Below are 24,821 nucleotides of genomic sequence, written 5' to 3'. Positions count from 1 at the left end.
CACCCAGGCGCCCCTATCTGTGCTCTTTTAAAAAGCATGGGTCAGGAAGAAGGGTAAAATGGCAACGAGCCATTATTTGGGAGGTTGCTATGAATTCACAGAAAAGTTCTGAATTTAAAACATTTTAAAACAATTACACTTTTATTATAGTTAAGAACATAGAATAACCTGGTTTAGGTTAATAAATTGTCATCTTAAAGATGTCCTTTGAGGGATTGCTTTAATGAACAAATGAGAATAATTAATAATTCATGTGGCACTTTTGGGGAGCTTGGGGGAAAAGAGCCCAGTGAAGTTAGAAGATAATTAGCATGCTAGAATCCAGGAGTATGTCTGGAATACCCCATGTCACATTTTCTGGATGCCAGCTACAAATAGCAGCACTACAATAGGGAAAACACAATTTCCAGTTATCTAATATTTATTAAATGCATGGAAAATAATTTATTAGTGTTGTTAAAAGGAGAATTCAGAAGAACCTGTGCCAATTAATTTACCAGGGCTATATTTTAATAGACTTTTAAAAACACTTGTCCTCAATTAATTACTCCTAGACGGTTATTGAAAAATCATATTAAAACTCAAAAGCCACCTTCCTGTATTCATTCACTTCCTGACAATGAATTCAGAGGCAATTTCAGCATCACCAGCACACAGGCCCCTCAGAATTCACGTACAGAACCACAAAGTCCAGTTCCCTTTCTCAAGCTAGAGTATATACCCCTGGCCCTTCACTGTCTCCAGAACCATCAGGCTTTATCTCCAATGTCTCTGTTTCCAAGTTTGGAATATTTCTTGATTCTATCAATGCCATCTTTAGGAAATTCGCAGCATATGTTGGCTCCTTGATTCAGAAGACTTTTCCTCTCCCTCACCAGTCTTTGCACCTAGGATTGGCTCTTAGGTAAAGAATCCCGCATCTCAGAACTAATAAGCAAGATGCATAGGATTTTAGGAGATGAGGATGTATGTACCCATTCTCAGGTGTGGGTGGGCTGCAAGAGGCTCAGGAGACAGGGCAAACCCAAATGTCACAATGAAGCGGAAAATAAATACATAAATAAAAAATGAAAAACAAATGAGCAAACCAATAAATAAATAAATCAAGAGGGCACTTGTATTACCAAATGATGTGGTAAAACTGACAGCCCTAAAAATCAAAGATCTGATATCATTACATGTATGAAACAGCACGCATCACGTGGCATGTGCTATCTATATGTATGTAAATTGTTGTCACAGTTCCATGATCTGGAAAATATATTTATCTAGTCCTTGCAATGTTTGCACCATGAAAATGATTAGCCAGCTTCTTCTTCATGGACTGAGGTTCACTCCTGCCCCGCTTCTGTCAAAACCATCATGGAATGCGAATTAGTGCCGTCCAAACTCATTAGATCTTATTAATTACGAGCTTGCTGGTTCTTAGGAAGACACATACGAGGGATTTGAAATTCACCCACATGCTGTAAACTCTGGAAGCAGGAAAGTTGAATAAGGCAGAGAGGAAAAACCAGAACACGTGTTCACAGTTGAAAATCAGTATGGACACACATTTAGCTGCAATGTAGTTAAGTGGGAGTTTCAGATGCAGCGGTATTACTACACGGTTGGCTGGGTCCACTGATCTTCAGCTGGCTTTCCCAGCAGCTGGGGTCCTGACAGAGTACGGGTGAGTGAGGGAACTGTACACAGGTGACAGCGAGAGGTCTCAGCTTGAGTTGCCGGTCAGGATGGAAGCCTGAGGAGCACTGAGAACTGGGAACTTGCTCTGAGCTCAGGCTTGGCTCCAGATTTAAATCCACTCTGCAGAGTAGACCATTTCGTGGCAAGACACCCAAACATTTCCTGTTCTCCACTGGATTGTGCCGGAACCCCATGGAGACAGGGAGCCATCACCCATGGCTGAGAGCACCGAGACTGGAGCCATTGCCTGGGGACAGACCGTGGTACACACGGACCCTCCCTGGGCCTCGGTGCTCTGGTCTGTAAAATGGAGTTAGAAATAGTACCTTCTTCAAGGGTTGTTAGGATTAAATGAGGACGTATTTGCAGAAGGGTTCAGAACAGCGGCAGGCTGATAGCGAACGCTACGTAGATGCCTGACAAGCAAATTAGGAGGCTCTCTGTCCGTTGTTTTAGGATGACAGACACAGGTGAGGAATCTTGCCACTTACGGGAGCGTAAATCGATTATATTCTACTTATGTATGGTGGGGGCCTCTGCGTCTTGTTTGCCATGGGGACTTGGGGAGAGCGGGGGGGGGGAAGGAGGAAGAAGAGGGGGTGGGGAAGAGGAAGATAGAAGGAGGGAGGGAGGGCGGGCAGGAGCAGGGGCACGTCCCAACCACATGGGAAAGAGAGGAGATGTGTCCTGTATTCGTCCCTCCTTGCCCTCTGTCCCTCCGTCCCTCTTCCAGCCGGAGAGCCCCGTGGGCAGGGTCTTGCCCTCTGCTGGCTGTACACCTAGTTTCCTTATTGCCTGTTACCCAGTAAGGCTGAAGTCACTCCTTCCAAGAACTGCTGGTTCGTTCCCAGGAAACGTTGAAAACCTTCCACACAGTCCTCGAGGATTCCGAGAACACATTACAGATCACAGGCTGTGCAGCAGAAGAAATCCCAAGGCAGTGACCTGACCGGCCGTGTGATGGCCACCCACCAGAAAGGTTGGCCAGCTCTGTATCCAAAACACTACCTTCTCCACCCCAGTACTTGAGCAGCATGTCCTCGAACGTTCCAAAGTGACTAGGCATGTAGAGATCCAGAACAACCATGGTGTGAAGCAGCCGGGGGACGGACGGTAGGACCTACAGTGCTAGAGGACCACTCTAGCATCGATGGCATGGGGAGGCATGGTTCCAGAAGGCTTCTGGAAGGACCTAGAGCAGAGCCCAGGGAATGGAATCACGAGGCCTGCTGGGAGTATAAAACGCACACCCGACTTCAGAGACTCAGTGGAGCTAAAACATCTCATTAATCATTCTTCTATCGATTACAGGGTGAAATGATCACATATTTTAAATACTGGATTAAATAAAACACATTCTTAAAATTCATTCCACTTTTTACCTTTTAATGCTGGCTATTGGCAAATCAACTTTAGGGCTTGTGTCTGCGTTCCAGTGGGCAGTACTGAGCTGAAAGTTTCTGCAGGGGAAAACAGGTCACAGCCCAAGAGCCAGAGACGAAAGGCAGGCGGTTCCTCAGGGGGCAGAAGCGGAGAGCAAGTGCAGAGAGAAGGACGTTCTGAGGGAGTGGCCGACGCAGGCGCAGGCGGCTCTCACTCAGGTACAAGAAAGAGGACAGAACGAGCAAAGTATTTTCCGCGCAGGGATGAAAAACATACACCCGGCATGGCTCTCCGGGGAAGCTCCCGGAGAAACACAAGGCAGCAAACCAGCGAGAGACAAGACCCAGCCTGGAGAGAGTCGGGGGGCAGGAGGGTCATTCAGGGTAATAGCTTTGCGCCTGGTTTCAACATCAAGCCAGTGCAGTCCAGCCAGGAGGAGCAGGATGGATGGGCAGGGGCGCTCTCTGGGTGGGGGACCAGGACAGTCAGGTGCCTCCGTGTGTCCGAGCGTTTGGCAAAAGCACCAACAGACACTGGAACACGTTTGGAAACAACTGGCATACATCCCTACAAAACCAAGCAGTGGCACAAGACAGACAGTAATTCTAGAACATGTTTAGAGTTGTTCAAGAAAGGAAACGTGGCCATCGCTTGCAGAGAACTCAGGAAGCCGTAGTGTAAAAACGATCTAAACAAAAATCATAATATCTAGGGGCGCCTGGGTGGCACAGTCGTTAAGAATGAAGCTCTTTTGGGTGGCTCAGTAGTTAAGCGTCTGCCTTCGGCTCCGGGCGTGATCCCGGCGTTCCGGGATCGAGCCCCACATCGGGCTCCTCCTCTGGGAGCCTGCTTCTTCCTCTCCCACTCCCCCTGCTTGTGTTCCCTCTCTCGCTGGCTGTCTCTCTCTGTGAAATAAATAAAATAAAATCTTTAAAAAAAAAATCATAATATCTAGATTGAAGGGAGGGGGAGGACGTTAACCGGGGCAGTTAGCCAGCAAAATCCTCAGCTACCATAATCGAAGTCGACAAAATGATGAAAATGAATAAATGAAGAAAGAATAGTACACGCTTATTTTTTTTTAGAAATACACAGGTAACTCGTAGAAGAACTAGATACGAGTAGACAGTTGCTGTTTTGTGGGTGAGGGGGACGGAGGTTTGGAGGGATGGAGCAGGGCGTTTTGATAGTAAGTTTTGACTGCTTTCGTTTGATTTAATACGTATTTTTGAGTTCATGGCGATTCCTGGCCAGGCAACCTTCCTCGTATGAAATGAAATTTCACCAGAATTTGGGTCTTTATCATCTGTTTTCCCTTGTACCACATAAAGAAGCAAGTTTCAAAATAGGCCGTCCTTGCCAGCCAATTCCCCAGTCAGTGGGTTCACGGCATCGTCTGTGGGCCACCTCAGTCCTCTCTGTCTCTGTTCCTGCACGGAGACGACGCCAGGCGCCTGCCCCTCGCCACGGAGGCAGCAAGCTCCTCCTGCCCCCAGCTCCTCTTGCCATGAATTCTTCTCGGATCCTTCCTCCTGGCATTCCCCAGCTGTAGAGGCCACCGCCGATGATTTTACAGATAGAGGGGAAGACACTAATGCATACTCGGGTAACATTTATTAAAAATAAAATTTTGGTGTGCACAAGGACTCAGTGTGGATTGGAAAATACACAGGAAACGGGGACACACGAGGGGACCTCTTGTCTCTCCTACTCTTTCATCCACTCAAGGAAACTTGGTTTTCAAGGAACCTACTTCTCCACTTAATTGCATCACTTTTCCCCCAGCTATGTTTTCAGAGAAAGCAGTCTCACCTCTTGGATCTCACAACTGACAGGATTTGCCATCTATTCACCCGGGGCGGGGGGGATCTTTTCTGTAGAGATGTGAGCACTTGAAAAAAGCCAAATTCTGACAGTCTGATAGATTTTTCGTATCACCATTTTGAAAGGCTCAAATTAAGGTCTCCTATGTATAGTCTCTCTGTCTCTGTCTCTCTCTGTGTCACTCTCTCTTTTCAGGCTTCTCCAGCTCACGCAGCCTTGCACACTTACACACCAGCCCTGGAGACAGTCCCTGTCGAAGCAGAGGTGCCCCAGGAGATGGACGACATTGGAACACCCTGGGAACAGGTGGTAACGGAATCGCGGATACCATTTCGGAAAAGTAGAGGGTTTGGTGGCTATTCTTCTGGGAGGAACCGTTGCATAAACGTAAAGGCGGTAGAAATGAAACAAAGTCTCGTTTGCCAAACGTTTGTCTCGAGTGAGCCAATGATGGAACTCATTTGAAAATGGATCGGAAGCATTTCAAGCAAGGGAAGGGCTTGAAACTGGCCACATTTCACCACAGGGGTGGCATTTGGAAAGGGACACGTCTTGTTATGTTCATCCGCGGAACGCTTCTGCCGATGATTATAACCTCTTTATCAACAGCCTTCCTGAATTGCTATGTTGATTTAGCAATGTCACGGAACTGTTTTCCGTCCATCAGAAGGAGTGTGGTTGGTGGTTGTGCATGGGGGCGTATAAAGCGGTTTCATTGCCACGGCTGCATTGTATGGTCCACGTCTCACCCAGTCTCACTGGCGGGATGTTTCTGTTATTCCCTGGCTTTTGTTGTTTAAACAACACTGTAATGAAAATCCCATGTTCGAATTTGCACATGAGTAGAGCTGTAGGAGAATCCTGGGCAACGGGATCTTCCCAGAAGAAAGTTAAAACGTTAGCGGGTACTGTCAAACCCGTTCCCTCCTCGAATCCTTCACATTTACCTTCCCTTTGGGGATCCCTCACCATTGACTGGTGACACTTCTGCATGGCCTAAGGAATATTCCAGCCCACAGTAGATGTCTTTGAGCCCAGGTAGTCCGATTCCTGAGTTCATAACCATGTTGCCCTGTTGACAGGATAACTGGCAGAGTCACAGAACAGTGACAGTATATTGTGTAGCAGTCAAATGTCTGCAGACAAATGCGGTTTTAAGAACGCATTCTGCCAATGTTGGTCGGACACCTACTCCGTTACAGCGCTTTATCGGGGTCAGGTGGCAGCAGGGAACATGCTCGTCTGTGCATTTGCAGAAAAGAATGAGAGAGCAGCTGCTCGGTGCTTAACACAGGGCTCTCCGGCGGCTTCCGCCCGTGCGGTGCGGAGATAGGGTGGCGTGAGCGGCCTTCGCCAGCCTTCCCTCCGGGGCCTGCGCGCCGGCGGCAACGATACAGGCCCGGGCTCGCCTCCTTCGCGCCTGGACGAGTGTGGGACACAGTAGCTCCTGGTGAGAACCAAGTAATTGAGACCTTGCTTTCTTACTCAGCATGGTTTCCCCCCGAAGCATGAAAATCATTGCTAAATGTCTTCCGTGGGCCATGAAAGCCAACAGCGCAATCAAAACGCAGAGTGTAGAATTAACTTTGAAGGGTAGTACCTGCCTTTTGGTTTTTTGTTTTTTTTTTTACTTACTCATCATAAAAGAGTCGGTTTCAAAACCACCCAGGCCGAACGATTACAGGCCTGGGAGAGGGGCTTTGGGGGCGGGATGCCTGCTCTTTGGCCAGTCTTAACAGATGTCACGTCCCAACCACGGGTCTCAGATCTCCGTCCAAGATGAAACAGTTGGAAAGGAAACAGTGCTCTCTATACAAATGTTGATTTTCTGGAGCAATGCTCAGCTCGGGCAGGCACTGCAAAACCACCCACGCCATCGTTAGCCACGTCTGTGTAGGCGTTCCCGTCCACATGAGCCCTGTTCAATGAAAGATGACATTGTTTGCTAGACTTCTTTGGCCCGTGACAGATACCTGTTGGAAGTCCTCTATTTTCCTTTTGTTGTTCTTAAAGCCAGATTTGGAACCGACCACCTGTTTCCAGACAAAGTTAGCTTCCGCCCCCCATCCCTGCTGCATAGGAAAAGCTTATTCCTGATGTAGGCTTCTGGTATAAACTAAAGAGATTGAATCACGCTCAGTCACCAAAGCTGGGGTGTTCTGTGACTTTTGGGGCTCACGGCGGGTCTCATCAGGAACTTGAACAGTTGGTGTGCTGAGCGGTTTTCTTTGGAACTGGAACGTGGGACAAAAATACAGTCATTATAAGAAGTTTGTTGGGTAGGGGCGCCTGGGTGGCGCAGCGGTTAAGCGTCTGCCTTCGGCTCAGGGCGTGATCCTGGCGTTCTGGGATCGAGCCCCACATCAGGCTCCTCCGCTAGGAGCCTGCTTCTTCCTCTCCCACTCCCCCTGCTTGTGTTCCCTCTCTCGCTGGCTGTCTCTCTCTCTGTCGAATAAATAAATAAAATCTTTAAAAAAAAAAAAAAGAAGTTTGTTGGGTACTCTCTGGAAATCTGGAAAACAGCAAACACTCCTGGGCATTTATTGTAGAGAAATGAAAACTTAAGTTCACACAGACCCCCTGTCCACAGCGGCTGAATTTGTAGTAGCCAAAACCCGGCGTCAGCCCGGATGTCCTTCAGTGAGTGAACACGCTATTTATTGGCACACACTGCAACTTGCATGAATCTCCAGGCAATTATGCTGACTGCGTAGACATGGGGACCAGACCCCTGGTTGCAGGGGTTGGGGGACAAGGCGGTCGATGTCACTATAAAAGGGAACTTCCCTTGAGGTGATATCTGTGTCTTGATAGCGGTGGGCTATAGGAACCCACACACGTGGGACGTACAGCATTTCCCAAGTGCAAGAAAAAATGTGAGATCCAAGTAGGGGTTGTAGACGACTTTGTTGTATGACGCCTATGTCAATTTCCCGGTTTTGATCATGGACTACGGTTCTATGAGATGCCACTCTTGGCAGGAAACACGAGGCGGGAATAAGAGAGTTTTCTGCACTATTTTTGCAACTGCCTGGGAGTCTATAATTCTTTCAAAATACAAAGCTAGAAAATCTTTGGTGGAAAAATATTGGCTCCTAGGAAGATCATCTGCGAACTCTGTTCGATGAGTTCATTCATATGCCTGGTAAAGAAGTTCACTCACGTACCGTCCCTTTCAGTTCTTAGCAGGCAGGGGCTGAGCAGGCCCTAGAAAGAGAACCAAGTGCCTAAAGTACCTTTGTCTAAAAATTGTATTTTCCCTAAGTATCTGCTATGGCAGAAACAAGAAAGCCCAACCTAGGATGCGTTAATCACAGTCCTGCTCGGCTGACAGGGACATCTACGTTAAGATCATTTATGCATTTATGTCCACAACCCTCCCTTACTGAAGCACGCACTGCACTTTGGTGGGGGACGGTGCCCCACTCCCCATGCCTGTAACAGGCTCTTCGGCTCATCCACTCCCAGACCCAACCAGCAACCGAAAGCTCGTACTCCTGCCCGATTGCCTCTGAATTCTGTAGTAGAAGCGTGGCCTGCTTTTTCCTCTGACTGTATGGCCGGAGATGCGTCTTGGGAACTCTCATTGAATAATTCATTTTTAGTTTTAAATAATTCACTAGTCCTGGCCTGCATAATTGCTGGGGACCAAAGAATTAATTAGTTGGATGGTTTTTCTTTCTTCTCCTTAGCTAGGAGGGAGGGCTAGGCATTGCTGAGGGGAACGTAACCGCGCAGCCTCTCACGAGGCCATTACCGCAGCGGTATCTGAGACCACAACGGCAAAAGGATAGTAACGATCGTGATCCCGCACCGACGTCAAGCTGAGATTGCGCTTTCCGCTGTCCCACAGTCTTGTCCTCGGTAGCCCCCGCGACCCTCCCGGATAACTTTTGGCAATGAGGACCAGGCTGATTATACATAAATAAAATAAGAATGTGATCCCGAATCCTTAGTTTAGAACATGGATCATGCAAATACGGCCCATGAGCCAAACCTGGCCCACTGCCTGATTTTGTAAATAAAGTTTTATTGGTGCACACCCATGCCCATTCACGAACGTATTGTCCATGGCCGCGTTCGGTTACAATGGCAGAGTTGAATAGTGGTGGCAGAGACCATATGGACAGCAAAACCTAAAGTATTTATTCTCTGGCCCTTACAGGAAACCATTGCTGACCTCTGGTTTAGAATGCCTGCCAGGCTCCCGTTGATTTAAAGCAGCTTTGCTAGGACTGTGGACACTGTGGAAGCTCACGCTTGAATAGGGTTTCTTCTCCCTGCTCTTGACACCTGAGGGAGGGGACTGAGGGAGGAAAAATAGAAGCAAGAAGCAAAAGCCCTAGATAACCCATAACTGGGCTCTAGGCCTTGGAATATTTAGGATTAGGGCCTCGGTGAGCAGAACCCAGCTCCTCCGACCGCATCGCATTTAACCTGTCTTCTACTAAGGCGAGCGAGGAGGGGATGAGCTTTGGAGTCAGAAGTAAGTTCAAATCCCCATCCCGTCTTAGGCTGTGTTATGTCGGTGCCTCTCTGTTTCCTGAGCTGGTAAAAGGTAATATTCTCCCTTTTCCACTGGGTTCTCTGAGGGTCATAGACACTCACCGATGGACAGCACTTATCATGGGCCTGGCCTGTGGTACCTAAAATAGTAAGCCTTGGTTGCTTTTATCATTATAACGACTGTTTCCCCAAGCTACCCTTTATTTTTAGGTGATGAGTTTACCAGATAAATTGCAGAGTTCTCTGTGTCTACAGTTTGAGACAGAAATCGCAATCCTAAACGTCTGCAGAGCTGGAAAGCTCTTCTGGGCCCAGCACGGTCCTAGAAATGGACAGGATACCCAAAGGATAGCCTAGCTTTCTGGATGGGTTGAGGCCGGTTTCTCCGCAGGGACTTGGGCCCGTCTCCACGGGCAAAAAGCTGGAGCGCTTTGGCATAAACAGAGCTACGTATAAAATGGAAATATTGACAACGCATAATCCATATTGCTCAGCAGTAAGCCCTGCACAGGCAGGGTGAAAGACGGAGAAGGTAAATGTGACTAGAGCAAAGTATTTCAGAAATGTTGTCCCGATGACCTTGCAGCTCAAACCAGGAATCTGCGCTTCCTTCTGGACTTCTCAGCATTCCTGGTCCCCGGAGGCTAGGTCACCAAGCCCCAATTTCCTATCCATTATCTTCTTGCTGCCACCCTTTCCTACTCCCCCATCACTTGTCTCTCGAATTACATAGTCTTTCCTGGTCTCCCCAACTCCAGTCTTGCCCTTCCAATTCGCAGTCGTCCTGGTCTTCCTAAAACAAATCCCGGGCCATCACGTTCCCTTTGGAAACAGCTGTGGTAGAGCACAAGCAGCGTAAACTGAGTGCTAGTGACCCTTTAGGACACTCACGGGGTTGTGCCACCATGGCATATACATTTCCAGAGCGCTTCCACTCCCTTGGGGTGCCTGGGTCGCATGGTTTGTTAAGTGTCTGCCTTCAGCTCAGGTCCTGGTCTCAGGATCCTGGGATCTAGCCCCCCGTGGGGACTCCCTGCTCAGCGGGGAGTCTGCTTCTCCTTCTCCCTCTGCTCCCGGTCCCCCCAGCTCATGTTCTCTCTCTCAGATAAATAAATAAACAAACAAACAAACAAATAAAATCTTTAAAAAAGGAAACCCTACCCCCATGAAGCAGTCTGTCCCCATTGCCCCCACTCTCTCCCCGCCCCCGGCAGACACTGATCTGTGCTCTGTCTCTGCAGATTTGCCAAATCAAGATAGTTCATGCAGACTTTTGTGCCTGGCTTCTCTTACTTAGCAGAGTACTTTTGAGGTGCAGCCACCTTGCGGTCCATCCGTGCTCATTCCCTTTAATACCAGAATAACATTCCACTTTAATTCCACAGCTATCTATCCATTGATCCGCCGATGGACACTTGGGTAGGGATGGGATGGGAGCATCCGGGGCTGCTCTACATACTGGCTGCCGTGAGCATTCGTGAGCACCCCTTGGCTTGAGGACCTGTGTCCAGCTCTTTGGGGTAGATACCCAGGACTGGGGCTGCTGGGTTGTAGGGTCATCGTATGCTGAACTGACTGAGGAAAACACCACACGGTTTCCCCTGCAGCTGCATCATTGCACATTCCTTCGTAAATCCAGAAAAGGGCTTCCTGTGGCCCTCGGAGTAACGTCCACATTTTGGATGTGGCTGACAAGATCCTCAAGACCCGAGTCCTGCAAACCTCTTGCACTGTGGACGTTCTCCACTCCCCATGCTCTGTCATGCAGTTCATGAGCTCTTCTCTCCGCCTAGAACCTGCACGTGTTTTCAGCTGTGGAAGCCGTTCACCTTCCTGGACATTCTCTGTGAAGCCCTCCATCCCAGATGGGGTGTCCGTGTGCCCTCCCTGTGGCGTCCTGGAACTCCCTTCTATTTGTCTGGGTTTGCTCCTCAAATGCTACCTCCACGGAGGCAGTGACAATGTTCTGTCATGTGTGACCTTACACTCAATTCTCAGCACAAGGTTGGGGCTCAGCAGATCTTTGAAGGAATGGCCTTGCAAGGGGCAACCGTCACCCTGGGACTAAGTCAAGACTGTCAAGGATGATGAAGAGATGGGACACCTTTTATCGTGGATGTTCATGGCCTACTTTCTGGTCTCCACCTGTGTCCTCACCCCACACACATCCCCATTTCTGTTTGTTCATTATTGTCACGTGTCCCAGCCATTCTTCATCTTATGATGACATAATTAGAAGCAATGTTATACTGGCTCGATAAGATCCATTAATTTGAGACATAACTATGGAAAAATGTGACTTTGTTAGATGGGTCCTTGGGTTAAGAACTAGATTCAGGGGCACCTGGGTGGCTGTCAGCTGAGCGGTGGACTCTTGGTTTCAGCTCAGGTCATGGTCTCAGGGTCCTGGGATCGAGCCCCACGTCAGGCTGTGTGCTCAGTAGAGCCTACTTTATTCTCTCTCTGCCCCTCCTGCTGTGCTCTCTCTCTCTCTAAAATAAATAAATCATTTTTTAAAAAAGGAATTAGATTCCTACTGCTTCTGATTTATTCTTTTCCAAAATGCAGATCTGGCCACTTGCATACTGAGAGTTTGTTACCCCAGATCATTATTGTTTAGTAAGACATGTGCTGTTCAACCCTTGCATGCAAAGAAAACCTTTAAGAACAAGTGATGTAGGCCACAGTGAAATACCACCATCCATGCACTAGAACAGCTGACGTTATGAAAACGTTTAGGGAGGGCCAGGGTAACCACCATTCTCAGGAAGTGCTGGTTGGTGGGCAATTAAAACAGTGCCACTGCTGGGCACCTGCTGGCTCCCTTGCTAGAGCATGAGACTCTTGGTCTCGGGATAGTGAGTTTGAGCCCCACACTGGGCGTAGGGTTTACTTAAAAAAAGTAGTGCCAGGGCGCCTGGGTGGCTCAGTCAGTTGAGTGTCTGTCTTCACCCAGCTCATGATCTCAGGGTCCTGGAATCGAGCCCCCCGTCAGGCTCTCTGCTCAGCGGGGAGTCTGCTTCTCCCTCTCACTGTCCCTCTGTGCTCTCTCTCTCTGTCTCAAATATATACATTAAATCTTAAAAAAAAAAAAGTAGTGCCTCTGCTTTGGGAAACCATTGGGCAGTTTGTTAAGAGGTTTGGCATGTATTGACTGGGGCGCCTGGGTGGCTCAGTTCGTTGGGTGACCAACTGTTGATTTTGGCTCAGGTCATGATCTCTGGGTCGTGAGATCGAGTCCAGTGTAGGGGCCTGCACTCAGCAGGGAGTCTGCTTCTCTCTCTCTCCCTCTGCCCCTCCTCTCTCTTATAAGCACACATGCTCTCTCTCAAATAAATAAATAAATCTTAAAAAAAAAAAAAGTTTAGCAGGTACCTATCTGGTGCTTAGCAATCTCACCTCTAGGTAATCACCTAAGAGAAAGTAAACGATAGAGTTATGAAAACCTTGTTCAAGAAGCTGTCTTAGGTCCAGTCGCCCAAACCTGGAAGCAACCCAGGTGTCTCTGCCCGGGACAATGGCTAAGGGTGCCATGGTGTAGCCATAGGTTGGAATACTACTCACTAATAAAAAGGAAGGCACTATCGTGACACACAGCAATGTGCAAAGATGAATTTCCCACACATCACGCCAGTCACAGAAGAATAGACACTACAGAATCATAGGAAGTTCCAGGAAAGACAAATCTAATTTGTAGGGACAGACGGCAGATCCACAGTTGCTTTCTGGGCAGAGAAGGAGTAACTAGGAAGAATCAGGACAGAATTGTCCGGATGGTGGACATCTTCTGTGCTCTGCTAGGTTACGTGATGTGTGCGTCATCGAAACCGACCAAACCGTCTGTGTAGACCTAGGCATTTCACTGTTTGTAAACTAAACTTCAATTTTATTTTATTTTATTTTTTTAAGATTTTATTTATTTATTCGACAGAGATAGAGACAGCCAGAGAGAGAGGGAACACAAGCAGGGGGAGTGGGAGAGGAAGAAGCAGGCTCCCAGCAGAGGAGCCTGATGTGGGGCTCGATCCCAGGACTCTGGGATCACGCCTGGAGCAGAAGGCAGACGCTTAACGACTGAGCCACCCAGGCGCCCCTAAACTTCAATTTTAAAAAGATAACATAAAAGTAATCCTGCTGCTTCTAAACAAGAAGATGATTTCCATAAATACCTGGTTGCTTATTGTTACGTCTAAGCCGTAATTGAATCCCGTGAGGCCTGTCACCACATTTTAGATGGTGATACCTTGCTTGGTACTCTGAGGATCAGTTAATTTTTAAAAAATTACTTTTAAGGATTGAATTGTTTTCCACAATGAAAATGTTGCTGTTTTTGAATAGTTGGTATATAATTTTCAGATCAACATTCTCGTATGCTTATTAGAGTAAAAAAATAAAAAGAATCTTTTAAAGTATTTGTAGCCGTCGGCCTTTGCTGTTTTGACAAACGGCTCCAAAATGTAATGGCTTCGAGCAACCACCATTCATTTAGCTCATGGTTCATGGGCCAGCAATTTGGGTCGGGCTCAGACAGGAGATTCTTTCTTCTGGTCGAGGCTGGGCTCCGTTGTACATTAGAAGTTACTCCTCCCTGTATACTGAGTTATCTGAACATGTCATTACCAGTAGCTGGAATGCCCGATGAGAGGCCAAGGTTCTGGGTCTGTTGTCATTTTCAAGAGGGATGCAAGCTGCATTAGGAACTAAAGTAGGTCTGTCTGGAAGGCAGAAGCCAGAACCTAATTTCACGGTCCTACCCAGCCCCCACACTTCCGGCCTTGTAAAGGGATCCCTTCTCAATTTGGCTTCCTCTGGGAAGTAGGATTGGAAATTCTCCTGATGGTAAAATCTAGCTGCTTTGGGGCGCCTGGGTGGCACAGTGGTTAAGCGTCTGCCTTCAGCTCAGGGCGTGATCCCGGCGTTATGGGATCGAGCCCCACGTCAGGCTCCTCCATTATGAGCCTGCTTCTTCCTCTCCCACTCCCCCTGCTTGTGTTCCCTCTCTTGCTGGCTCTATCTCTGTCAAATAAATAAATAAAATCTTTAAAAAAAAATCTAGCTGCTTTGTCCTCCTCGGCACTGATGAGTAGCAGAAAAGCAAGCTTGATGGATTTCTGCAAATACCCAACAAAATCCCTGGGAGAGTCATGCCTGGTGCTCACACTGTTGCAGGAAGCCTAGGATGACGCTGAAAACACCAGCCTCAACTCAAAAGAGCAATCCCTCTAGATTTTTAGTATGGGTATGAATCCGGGTGTGATCGTCACTGAACAAAAAAGGTTGCAATGATTAAAATGGTTGAAATGAACCATCATGGCTTGTGTCAAATTTTAAGCAGCCACACCAAGAATTTGTTACGTTTCTTTGTTAAAACTGGAAATTATCCACCTGAATGCTCAGAAGAAAGGGAAGACAAAAAGCAGATTTTTGAAGTGTCTTTCTGAGTCTAGTTGGTGCATTTATCATTGATCTATTATGTGTAACACCGACTTCCCCATCTGTTCCAATAGAAGCAAATAGCGCTTAAAAACAAACTTTGCCAATGAGAGATAGTAAAAGAGTCATTTCCACCTTGTGCATGAAGTTTTAATGCTAAGAGATAATAGTTCTGACATTCCATTTTCACTGGCACTTACGTCAAGTTCTATTTTCTGTGGGGGGGGGGCTTCATAATTATTTCAGTGACAGTGACGGGCAATGACGTTTCTTCCAAAAATCTTTTATCCTGTGAAAGGTGGGACATCGACTTGGACGTGGAGGGGAACTTGCCGGACTCCCCCCGGAGGGGGTGAGGATGCAGACGCGGGGAACAGGGACGGAGAAATAAGGATTCTTCTCTCCTTGCCTCCCCCCCGAGGATCAATATTTCATCTTTTCTGCCTGAGAACTCTGATCTGGTTAGTCAAGTAATCGAGCCTGGGCTGTGTTCTCCCACACACTGCCTTCTCTTGTCCCTCTTTTGGCTACAAAGACATTATTTTCTGAAGGGTCAGGTTTCTGCTTTGTAGAGCAATTGATTTTGTTTTCACGTGTTACGTTTATGAACACACACACACACACACACACACGAAACCTTAATTATATTGAATTGTGTGCCTGGATTTGACCGTCTAGAGTCTGTGTGTACTTGTTAACGCGGTTCCCTGTTTGTAGACCCTGGGTGACAACTGTGTGTTCCCATCACCAGGCTCCAGCTCGGAAGTCCGTGCTCTGCCTTGGTGCCTGGCTGTTACTTAATTAATTGATGCACGCTGTCTTCATGCCTAGAGCTGGGCTTTACTTTAGAAGCCCGTCCAGATTCGGGATCCCCCCCGAAGCAGAGGTTGAGACACGGTCGGGGTGCACGCAGTTGACGCGTGAATCCCGGGAGGCAGCAGCCTATGGAGGAGAATCTGCAATCTCTGAGCAGTGCAGGCGGCTGGAGCCCACGCACGGGGGCCTCAGAGACCACGGACCCTGCCTCAGAGGCACCCTGCCCGAGGGATGAGGGCTCTGGGGCATAACTCCCAAGAGTTATCTGCTGAATGCTGCTTCCAGAAGCCCCAACTCTTCACCGCTGGGGCCTGTGTGGCAGGCAGGCTAACGCGTTCCTTTGTGTGTAAAGGGCAGCAGGGAGGAAAGGAGCAGGATCCAACAGCTGAAAGACGGCTTCTGCAAACCAGGCAGCGGCCCTCACCAGCAGGGCTCTCCCCGCCCCCCGACCCTGGACTTCCCAGCCTCCAGCACGGTGAGCCCGACACGTGCGTCGTGGAAGCCGCTTTGCCTGTGGTGCTTCCGTATAGCAGGCTGTGCTGACAAGGACGGAGCAGTGCCCCTCTCCTCGAAGCCGCACGCACCATGCCTGCCCCTAACCCAACGGCTGGAACTTAGCCCGTGGCCACACTTCGCTATAAATGGGTTTAGAGAATGTGACCCTTATTTTGGGGTGACCAGGGGCTCGGTGAAAAACAGCAGGTCTTATTCTGCGGGGCCGAGTTTCTCCACCCCCGCCTGATGGACATGTTGGGCAGGGTGGTTCTCTGCGGCGGGAGGCTGTCCTGGGCGTTGCTGGGTGCTCAGAGTCCCTGGCCTCCAACCACCAGATGCAAGGGGCATGTTCCCCGCCCCACCCCGCCCCCAAACAGTGATGACCAGTAAAAATGTCTGCAGACATGGCCCCATGGCCCCTGTGGGTAAAGTCGCCTTGGGTTGAGAACTGCTGTGAAAGGGATGGGAGAATCTCCTATTCAGAGACACGTCAACACCAGCCCTTGCCGGGGAGATGGGTCTCTTTCCTGTATCTGGGCAAACCCTGCTCTCGCTGGAGGTCCAGCCGTGGTGTTATTTCCAGGTCGGTCAGCAGGCCGAGCTTGGCTGGAGCTGTTTTGTGATGTTCTGGCACCGTCGCTGACCTTGTCAGCGCCAAGTCTGATGCACCGTCTTGGAGATTCTGTGAACTACTTAATATTCCTTAATACATCCGTGTTCTGTTTCGACTAGCCAGACTTAAGTCCGACTGTTTACAACTAAGAATCCAGGCTGATACAATTGGCCTCATTAAGATTCACCCACGATCCCCCTTTAAGACCTTGGGTCTTTTGTTCCTAGGGTTAAGAAGCCAGGCAAATATTCTAGGAATAACTCACAAAGGCAAATTCCCATGCTCGAGACCCATGGGAACATACTAGTTTCCACACGAGTTTATAGGTTAAATTCTGTCTCCATTATCTGGGTTTTTTTCCGCTCTTCCTTTTAGGACTCGTTGAGAAATTTTGACGGAATCAAAATTCCCTCTGGATTTCTATACATTTATTTATGCTTTCTTGTCCTTCTACGTTCCAATGCAACTCATATAATTCTCGCCTCCCGTCTTTTCCTTTCTTTTCCACAGCAGTGACTCGTTTTGCTTTCTTCTGTCTCTGTCTCCATTTTCTTCTGGCCTGATCTCTTCTCTACTGAATCGTATCTGCTTTTAGTCTTGCTGTATCCTTTTCTCTTCCCTCCTCATCCCTGGCTTAAACCCCTTCAACCTCTGATGTGTTTTATTTTCTGTGCAGCAGGAAAGCTGTCTCTGAAAAGGGAGTGAGTTCATTCTGGAGTAAGTAGGAAAGTAGGAAGAATGGTGGGGGAGGCATGTTGGCTGGAGTCCCCTGTCATTCCTACGGAGTCCTGAGGCTGCCTGGGGGAGGGCTGGAGGCCAGCACTGGGGCGAGGGAATGAGATCTAGACAGACTCTGGGGCTGCCCCTGCAGGGGTGAGGCCAACCTCACAATATGGGTTTGCCAAAAGTCTCGAGTTCAGTAGCACTCAAGGCATTGGAGGTGGTGGTGGGAAAGCTTAGATGCAGGCATCCCTGGGCGTTGGTGGTGCTGGACCTTGATTCTGGGGACCATCAAGGCTCTAGGGAGCTGAGTAGATGTTCTCAAGGTGTCAAGGTGAGGCTGGATGTCAGAGCAGACCGCAGCGCTCCCGGAGCTTGAGCATGAAAGAGAAAAGCAAGCAGAAGCTGGGTGGGCATCTAACCTGGACTGTGAGTGGGGAGCGGGCTGAGACAGCAGAGACGTGCCCCTTCTGGGAGTTCAGGGCCCTCCCAGGGTGCCTCGCTCCATCTCAGCGAGCCTGGCCCAGTGCCGTGGGGGTGGCAGGTTGGACACGGTCAGGGCCGAGGTGGGCAGAGCCTGTGATAATTGCACAGAGCTAGGGAATAGCTTCCTCTAGCAGTGATTCGAACACCAGGAATGTGCATCAGAATCCCCTCGGAGTCTAGAATAAGCAGAGACCATGGCGCTGCATCCTCAGAGCTCCTGATGCAGCGGAGCTGGGATGGGGCCCAGGAAATGGCATTTCTAACAAGTCCAGAGGCGAGGCTGCGGGCGTGGGCCATGCTCTGAGAACCACTGGCTTGTGCCTTTTCTCACACGAGGTTTCTCAACCCTGGCTGTATATTAGCATCAGGGGAGGGGGTTAAAGATCTTGTAGTGACTTTGCTACCGGTCAGGGATGGGCTTTTGCTTCCATTGCAACAACCAGAACGAAATGGGCAAATTACACACATTTTTAGAAGCACCGGAGAGACGTGGAAACAGAGGGGGAAGCGGAACAAAAATTCCAGAGAAGGGAGAGAGCTTCCTGGGTGAGATGAGAGCTTTCCGACCAATCCTAGCTACCCGCGGCCCCGCCCCAGACAAATGAAACCCCACACTGGAGGTGGGATCTGGCCTCAGCTTCGGTGTCCTGTAAGGATCCCTGGATTACTGCAGGGGCAGCCAGGGCAGAAAAACACACTCTTCTATGGAGAACTGGCCTTACGGCCCAAACGGGATTGGTCTAGGGTCTTCTGGGGTGAGAGAGGCTCTGACTACCCGGGGATAAACCAGTTGACCAGGGGAGGCAGAAGGGTGCAGGGCTTTCCCAGGGCACACAGCTGTCAGAGGAGAGCATGAAGGGCGGGGTGCAGGGGCACCGATGCCCATTCTGGTTTTGGGGATACACAGAGCTCATGATTCTGACCGTCTCCTCCTCCCTCCCCACTTGGGTCTGGGAGAGTAAGCACACGATGCCACTGCTCCTTACCTACAGGTCTTTCTCCCTTACTCATCCCTGCAATCCCATATCCCGAGATGCGAGCTCAGTGGTTCTCAACTGGAGGAGATTTTGCACCCAGGGGACATTTGGCAATACCTGTAAACACTTTTGGTTGTCAGTACTCGGGGTGGAAAGGTGCTCCTGGCAGCTGGTGGACGGAAGCCAGGGATGCCACACAAGTCCTACACTGCACAGACAGTCCCCGCCACAGAGAAGGAGCCAGACCCAGATGTGTGTAGTGCCGAGGCTGAGAAATGGTGCTCTGGCTAGACCGCGTGCACGGCCGCCTGAAGCGTCCCACGCCTGCTGTGAGCTCTGATGGTGAGGGTCGAGACTCCGGTAGATGAGGCCAGTGCAGTGCTCCCCGTCCCCCTGACCTCCTGCTGCTCTGATAATATTTGCAGCATCCGCTAATGTTTTCAGCAGTGAGCACCTGCATGCACAGGTGGGGGCGATTGGCCCTGAGCATAGGTGGAGGGCTCGGCAAGGACGTGAATGGGACCTGTGTGTTCTGAGGGGCCAGGCTGCCTCAGAGCTCCAGCAGCTTCAAAGCAACTGCCCTCGCTTTTCCGTAGCCCTCCTCCGCCTCCCGGCCTGAAACAGCCTGCCCATCCCGCATCCTGTGCCCAAATTGCTCACTGTGACTCATTTCTCGTGGGGAGACAAAAGAAGCCCTTGACTCCAATAAATGTTTAAAACAAACAGAAATAACAAATCACTGATTCCCAGGAAGGTGGGAGGAGGTGAGGTGGATAGAATATTTTCCCACCATTGTACTAACACGACTTAATTAGTCCGATGTACTGCTTACCACTTGGAAAGGTGTGGAAAGGTGTGAGAGGTTGAAGCGGAGTTCAATTCAGGACAAGAAAGCCTGGAACAAGGTGAAATGCATGCTCCAGGGAAAGAGGGCGGGCGGAGGGGGTGCAGAGGGAGCCTGCATGCTGAGAGGTGGGCTGAAGGCTCTCTGAGTAAGCCCTAGCGGCAGATAGCGTTATAAGCACTTCACCTGGATCATCTCATGCAATCCTCATGAGCCCATGTGACAGATGCTATCATTGCCACTTGCATCAGTTAGCCATCGTCTCAGCAATACTGTGTAACAAACATCCCCACAAAACTTCTGTGGCTTAACACACCAATCCTTTAATCTCTGCTAGTGTGTCCACTGTCCACAGTTCAGCGAGACTCAAGGGATCCAGTGTGGGCACAGCCGGAGTTAGCTCTAAGCCACAGGTGGGGTTCAGGCTGCTTCAGGCATGTCTCTTTTTCTTGGAACCAGGGGTGTGACTGGAGTATGGGAGATATGCAAGAGGGCAGCCAAACCGTGCAAACCCATTTCAAGCCTCTTCTTGTGTCACATCTCGCATTGGCAAAGTGAGGCACGTTGCTGAGCCTGAAATTGAGAGGTGGGAAAGTGCACTCCGCCCACCCTGAGTTCAAAGCAAGTCATAGAGCCAAGCCCCACGCTGATGGAGTGGGGAAGCATATGCCCCCTGTGAAGGCTGGTGGCAGGGGGAGGCACTGTTGGGAATTCATACTTGCCAAGAATCGAATCTACCACATTTTAAATATGAGGAGACTCAGCCACAGAGGCATTCAGCAAGTTGTTTTAGGCCAAAGGGTCAGCTGGGATGTGAACCCAGATGGTGTGGCTCTTGAGAGCCTATGTGACACTGCCCCGGTCCGCACCAGTGGACCGCATCCACCACCCAGGCCTCTAGACCCCACGGCGCGCTGTCTTATGCTGCCTGTGGGGGCAAGTCTCCAAGCAGCCCCTGGTGGTCCTCACCTCCTGGTGCTCCCACCTCTGCCTCACCTCCTCCAGGTTGGATATGGCCAATGTTTGCGACCAGGAGAATTCTGAGAAAGTGGTGGTGTGTGCTTTCTGAGGCTAGGTCATAGTAATCATTTTGGCTTTCTCTTTGGAGTCTTGGATCACTCACTCTGGTGGAACTTGGACGACGTTGTGAGGATGCCCAAGCAGTCCTGTAGAGAGGTCCCCGTGGAGAGGATCCGAGCCCTCCCGCCAACAGCCGGCACCCACATGCCTGCCCTGTTGAGTGAGCCGTCTTGGAAGTAGACCCTCCAGCCTGTGCTCTTCAGACATTTCTTTTAAGTTTTCCAGCAGAAGCCCAGATATTGTGAACCAAGGACAAGCCATCCCTTCTGGGTCCTGTCTGGCTTCTGGACCAGAAGAAACTTGGACATGTAATGAATGATTATGGTTAAGTCACTAAATGTTGGGAGGATTTATTATACAGCAATAGATAACTAACATATAGCCTTTCCTAAGGACTCGAGATATGACCCAACGCTCAATGGCCAAGTGGAATTTGAAACCCCACTATTCTGACCTCTTGGTATTGTCTTAACTGTCACATGAGCAAGGATGAGGACTCAGGCCCCTGGACCGACGCTGGGCGCTGGGGAGTCAGTGCACGGTAGATCTGACAGGGAGAAGGAATCCTGGAAGACTGTCTGTGGTGTAAGATACCGAACGTGGAAAAACCAAGGTTAGTTACAGCTGCATAGCCGCACTTCACGCGTGTCTCCAGGGAACGTTATGACTTCTACAAAACTTGCCCCTACAGATGGCCTCCCGAGCGACGAGGGGCGTGGCAAACAGCTCACTTCTGACAGTTGCCTTCCCTCTCTGAAGAGCTTCCTTCCTAGACGCAGAAGTAGTTCTGGGGCCGTTCATCTGTGTTGCCTTCCCACAAGATGATCACGTCCGGTCTCCCGTCGTACTTTGTCCCCCCTTCACTGAAGTCAATCTGTCCCTCCTTAGCTCTTGGGCATATTCAACTTCCACTCAAAAGGCAGATCTTGCCAATCAATAAGAGACAAACGTGGAAATGAGAGGACACTGGCTTCCCTGACACAACCAAGAGAAAGATAAGAAAACCCCACTGGCTTTTTATAATTTTTACGTGAGTAAACCAATGTCTGCCCACAATAAAAGTGGAGACCTGATAGTCTTGCAAGGATTCTGGCAGCTGGGGAGGGAGACTATTCTAAATATACCATCGTTTAAAAAAGCTCTCACCGCTAGACTCGGTCTCTCACCATTCACCTCTGTCCCCCAGTGATCACTCTGGTATGTCGCACTGGGCACAGCTCATTAGAAGCGCTTTTCTATGCGGGAAGAATGCTCCCACCTCGAAGCCTCTTTGTAAGCTGGAGTTGCTAAGCATTCCTGGGATGGGGGAAAGGCAATTTGCTTGATACAAGAGATCGGGTTGGGGAAAGATCAATCTTGCCCACACGGTTGGTTACTGAGATCAGTCAGGGGCTTGATGGTTTCCGGAAGAAATCTTTTAAGCCCACAGATTCTCCTGTCTGTGAGTTCTTTGGCCTCAAACACTCCACAAGGGGCCAGGGGCTAGAATGTTCAATGTGATTCTCTGCCTCCCACGCAATCAGCAGGGACACATGATCACCACGTGTGTTCTTTGAACTGAGGAGGGAAAAATCTTACACAGCACACCCCCCCACACACATATGGTTAGAATGTTGTCTGTTTTAGATAGGCATCGCCGTGATAAATGTTTAACATGTTTTCAATACAACATAAGACACGGCAGGGAGTCCTCAATTAAGATTGAGAAACACCAACCTTGAAACATTCAGACCTGAGATATTTGAAAATAAGCATACAACTGGATGGGTATTATTTGGTGTGTTATTTTAACGACTGCTTAATTTATTTCTGTTTCTTTTGAAAGAGAGTGAGCAAGAGAGAGAGCAGAAGCCAGGGAGGAGAGGCAGAGGGAGAAGCACACTCCCCGCTGAGCAGGGAGCCCCATTCAGGGTTCGATCCCAGGACCCTGAGCCGAAGGCAGATGCCTAACGGACTGAGCCCCCCCAGGCAGTCCATTTAACAATCATTTTAATACTAAGCATAGGCCGTTGCTATGTAATCACATCATGAGTTTATACTCACACTTACTGTGAACTGAGACGTTCACGTTCATTGACTGACCTCACCGTCACCACGACCAGACAGTAGCGATATCAGCGTATGTAACTGCAGGAAGATGACGGAGCTCACCCAGTGCCACGGAACCGGGAAAGGGCATAGCTGGAGCTGACCCTGAAAACAGTCCCGCTCTAGCCCGTGTGCTTCCACACTGCCTACCAGTCTCTTCGGGAGGCATACACTCCTGCACATTTGCATTACGCCTTAAAATGCGTTGCAATGCATGCGTCTGAACTTGATTGTGCCATGAGTCATTAGCAAATTACGGTTCCTCTCTTTCCTTTTGGCAGTTTTATTTCCAGTATATTTATTCTTCAAAATCCAGTTCCAATTTCGCCACCCGTGAGCCTTCCCCAAACCCCAGCTCTGCCCTTTACATTCCGCACCTTATATTTCTCCCTATTGTTGGATTCTTTTGTATTTATCTGCCTGTATGGGCTCCTTTAGGGCAGAACTAAAATCTCTTTTCCTTTGTCTCCTGGAAATTTTAAATTCATTCCAAAAAATCTCAATTTATGGAGGTAGAATTAATATGCAATAAAACACATAGCTCTCATTTGTGCCACTGGGGGATGGTTTCAAATGTTCGCATCTATGTGCCTAACAACCCAGTTAAAGTGCAGAACATTTCCATCACCCCTTCTGCCCCTTTGCAGCCAATGGCCTTCAAGCAACTGCAGACTGGAACCCCCAGGCAGCTTTTGTTTCCTTTGAACTCTGAGTCTTTGCTTAGGACTTTCTTTCTGCTTGGAATGTTGCACTTTCTGCCTCTGGAAATCTTACCGACGTAGTTGGTGTCTTGTTCCGCAAGGTCTTTTGAGATGCCCTTTCTCTAGATTCTCCCATGGTGTGCCATGTCTGTTTACCCACGTGCTGCCCTCAGACCCTCTGGTGTGGGCTCCTAGGTACTTGGTTTCCCAGTGTGTCTTCCAGATACGTCATTAGTGCCACACCATGGAGGAGTCCGTGTTGTGAGAATGAGAGAACGCTCTTTCTTTCCTCTGCTTGTTTTTATACTGGGGATACGTGGGTCATCATGTTTCTCTCTTCAATTGGCTGCTGGGAAGCTTAGAGCTAAACATGGCTCCCCTTCCCCCAAACGCAGATAAATTCCATGTGCTGCTGTTACCCCTGATTTCATCTCGTGTTTCTAATTTTCCCAATACCTGTATTTCTTATCTGTTTTTCTCCTCTGGATGGGTTTCACTATGTTTCTCCTCATAGTAGGTACTCAGTTAATTTGTTCAATGAAACAATCCCTTGGTTTCACTGGCATGCAGCAGAGAAAACACAACAAAGGCTCGAGAGCAGATGGGTGCTTGAGTCAGGTTTATACCACCCCCCAGCCCCAACAGCCCAGCACGGAACTCGGCCCTGATTAGAAACTCAATAAATGTTACATTTCACTGAATTTAAAAAAGAGAGATGGGGCCATGAGAGCTAAAATCATCACTAAAAGTTCATGAAAAATCCGTGAGGATAAAGTTGTTTCTATCGTAGGATTATTATAAAGCTATGGGCATTCAACTAACATCAAAAAAGGTAGAGAATGGGGCACCCGGCTGGCTCAGTTGGTACAACGTTCGACTCTTGATCTTGGGGTTGTGAGTTCGGGCTCCACCGTGGGCATAGAGCTTCCTTTAAAAAAAAAAGGAAAGGAAGAGAATGATTCTGGACTTTACCACTGCCATCTCGTGCAGAGCGCTCTGGACCAAGGCAAAGGCCCGCTGAAGGAGCAGCTGCGGCCCCCTCGCTGGAGCAAGGAAACTCGGGATGCAGGAGTGTCTGGGGAAGCTGTTCAAAGGCTGGTTGCTTCTGCCACAACAAAGGGAAAAGATAAGATGAAATTGATGATTTTTTACACACCGCTTTATATCAT

Source organism: Ursus arctos, chromosome X (assembly GCF_023065955.2).
Source record: "Ursus arctos isolate Adak ecotype North America chromosome X, UrsArc2.0, whole genome shotgun sequence".
Taxonomy (NCBI): domain Eukaryota; kingdom Metazoa; phylum Chordata; class Mammalia; order Carnivora; family Ursidae; genus Ursus; species Ursus arctos.
Note: the sequence above shows the minus strand (reverse complement) of the source record.